Genomic DNA, 2,815 nt, shown 5'->3' on the forward strand with positions numbered 1-2,815 from the left:
GTGAAAAATAATCAATTTTGCTTGTTTATATCACGTTTTTTTGTAAGATTCTGTTGAAACATATTGAAAAATTACCAAATTGGGTTGAAAATGACCTTTTTTATTATTCTTTGGGCGTTTTAGCACGTTTTTCAATTAAAAATTTATAAAACTATTTCATCACAAATCGCTAAATTTACTCAAAAATGGTGCTAAAAATTTTGTTCAATAATAATACCATTTTCCGTTTTAGGACGTTTTTTAGTCAGAATCGCAAAAATGAGGTAAAAAATAAATAAACTATCACGAAACTAAATTATTTTTGCTTCTTTGGAGAGTTTTAGCATGTTTTTGAGCCGAAAAATCATCTAGTTGCTTTTCCAAACGTTTTAGCAGTTTTTTCAATTAAAAGCACAAAACTTCGTCCAAATAAGCCAAAAAATCACATAATTAATTCGAAGATGATGTTATTTTTGCTTTTTTCAAACATTTACTTGCGTTTTTAAGTCTAAAACAAAGTTTTTCTTTAATTTCTGCTAAAAAACATACCAAAATTAATACATATACCAGACTAAATAAAAAACGACATAACCTATGCTCTTTTCGAGCGTTTTAAAATATTTTTCAATAAAAAACGCAATTATTTCGCAAAATTTTGTCAAGAATACGTAGAAGTAATTGAATTAAGTAAAAATAGTGTTATTTGTGCTTTTTTTAAACATTTATTTATTATTATTTATTTATTTAAACATATTTTAACACCTTTAACCACTGTTTATTCAATAATCCAAGTGGTACATAACGCCTTTAGCATTTGGTAATTTCATTCCTAATAGAAACCAACACTTAAAAGTCTTTTTCAATAAAAGAATTTTGCGAAATAAATTGTTTTAAAGGAAAATACCAGTTTTCAAAAAATACCTTTATCCTCTCATCCCTTCAATTAAGATAATTAAGATAATTCTTTTTTTAATCTAAAAATAATGGAGAATTCATTATTGATTTTGGTTGTGTTAGTTAGCGGAGAGGCAATAAAACGTTTGAGTACAAAGGTAATAAAAATAAATTACAGCTTGAAAATACGTTCTGATTTGGAAAAATAGAGCGCGTATAAAAATGATGATTTTATTTGAAATATACCACCACAACAAATTTTCTTTAATTAAGATGTAATTTACTGCTTCGTGAGATAACAAACTGAATTAATTAAAATAATAAGATTTGAGTGACGTGTGATGCTTAAATAAGTGAGTAGGTGTTTGCCTTAATGAAGTAATTTCCGAAAGAAAAACAAAAAAACAACAATTAATTGTATCTTATTCTTTCTCGTCAAACCAAGCTCTTAGGTTAAAGTAAAAAAAACTTAAATAATCAATTACTGTTTAAATTTTTTTGTTAAATATTTATAAACTTTCTTTTTTTACATTATAAAACGAAAAATAAATATTATACGTCTCGTACTGAAAAATACTGTACTGAAACAAGGGAACTGAAACGTGAGTGGACTTGCTTTGTTGTTGTAAATTTTTTACAGGCTTTGAGATCGTTGCAAAAAACTACACTATAGAAACTGTTTGAAATCTTTGTCTACTTTCTACAGCATAAAAAAAGTTCAGAATGATTGGAAAGAACAATCACTGAAAAGAAAAGCAATAATTAAATTAAGTTTGCTCTAAATTAAACAGTATTTAAAAAAATCCAATTTGCACAATAAAATAATAAATGCCCAGTAATTTAGTAAAACAACATAAAATTTAAAGAATTTTCAGTCTTGGTTACATAACAATGTATGGCCCCTGCGCAAGAATGGTATTTATTTTTATATTACTGAATATTTATTATTATTGAAGGGTGGTATATGTATTAACAAGCGCCCCTGTGCAAGAATGATTTTAGCAAGGGCTGGAAACTGAGCACAAATGGTAATCATTTTATTTTACTGTGCATTTATTATTTTTTTAATATAGTGTAAGTATATTTAATTTGTTCCGCTATTATCCATTATATCGTATTATATATTTTATTGTAAGCAGAAATTTTCACGCATTGTTTCCCTTTAATTTTTCATTTCGATTAAAAATTGAAATGTTTTAATTTAGATGGAATGACGGGAGATTACAATGCATTTCAAAGGTTTAACGGAAACGGTGGTTTTACACGATTGAATAAAATATGATTTATTCTTTTCTACGTTGGAGTAACAATAACTTGGATCCATTTTGCACTTCCTGTTTTATTTGAAATATTTCAAAAAGTTTAAAAATGACTCAATTTCATTTAAGTTCTTTTCATCGCAAACCAATAACGAGTGTGTTGTAATATCGTAAATAATAAATAAAATGTTTTATGATCGATAACAGATGAAACGACGGAGATAACACCACAGGCTTTAAAATTTCTAAAATAAACACTAGAATTGTGTTAATCCCACTAACAGTAAAAATAATATTTTGTCTATTTAGAAATTCTAGTTGCTAGTAGATACATTGAAATAGATTGTTTGGGGAGTTGTTAAAACCCTATTTTCGAAGCCATCTTTATAATGCTTCAAATGGATTGTATTTTACCACAAAATCAATTAAACAAACAAACAGACGCAGCATGTCTCAGGAGTCTTTGTAGAGGATAAGAGCGAATATTGAGTGCAGACACTGTCATTGACCGCTCTCGAAGGCTTCCTTTTATATCGCATATTTCGGGTCTTGGACTTTTTTCATCTGAATGTATAAAAGATGTGGAAAATGCAATGTGTAGCGAGTTGAAAAACTTGATTATAAATCTGTAAATGGTGAAATTTAAAAAAAAATGTTTTTTTTTTAAATGAAACACTGTATGT

General features: G+C 27.0%; 1 protein-coding gene across 3 annotated transcripts in view; it reads left to right on the forward strand.

The window, feature by feature from the left end:
- The window catches only part of LOC123009466 (glutamate receptor ionotropic, NMDA 2B), a 127,336-nt gene that overhangs the window by 48,443 nt on the left and 76,078 nt on the right, over positions 1-2,815 (forward strand). The window lies entirely within an intron of this gene.

This window comes from Tribolium madens, unplaced genomic scaffold (genome assembly GCF_015345945.1).
Source record: "Tribolium madens isolate multiple individuals breed KSU strain unplaced genomic scaffold, Tmad_KSU_1.1 Scaffold_11;HRSCAF=98;Tcas5.2_LG3b, whole genome shotgun sequence".
NCBI lineage: Eukaryota > Metazoa > Arthropoda > Insecta > Coleoptera > Tenebrionidae > Tribolium > Tribolium madens.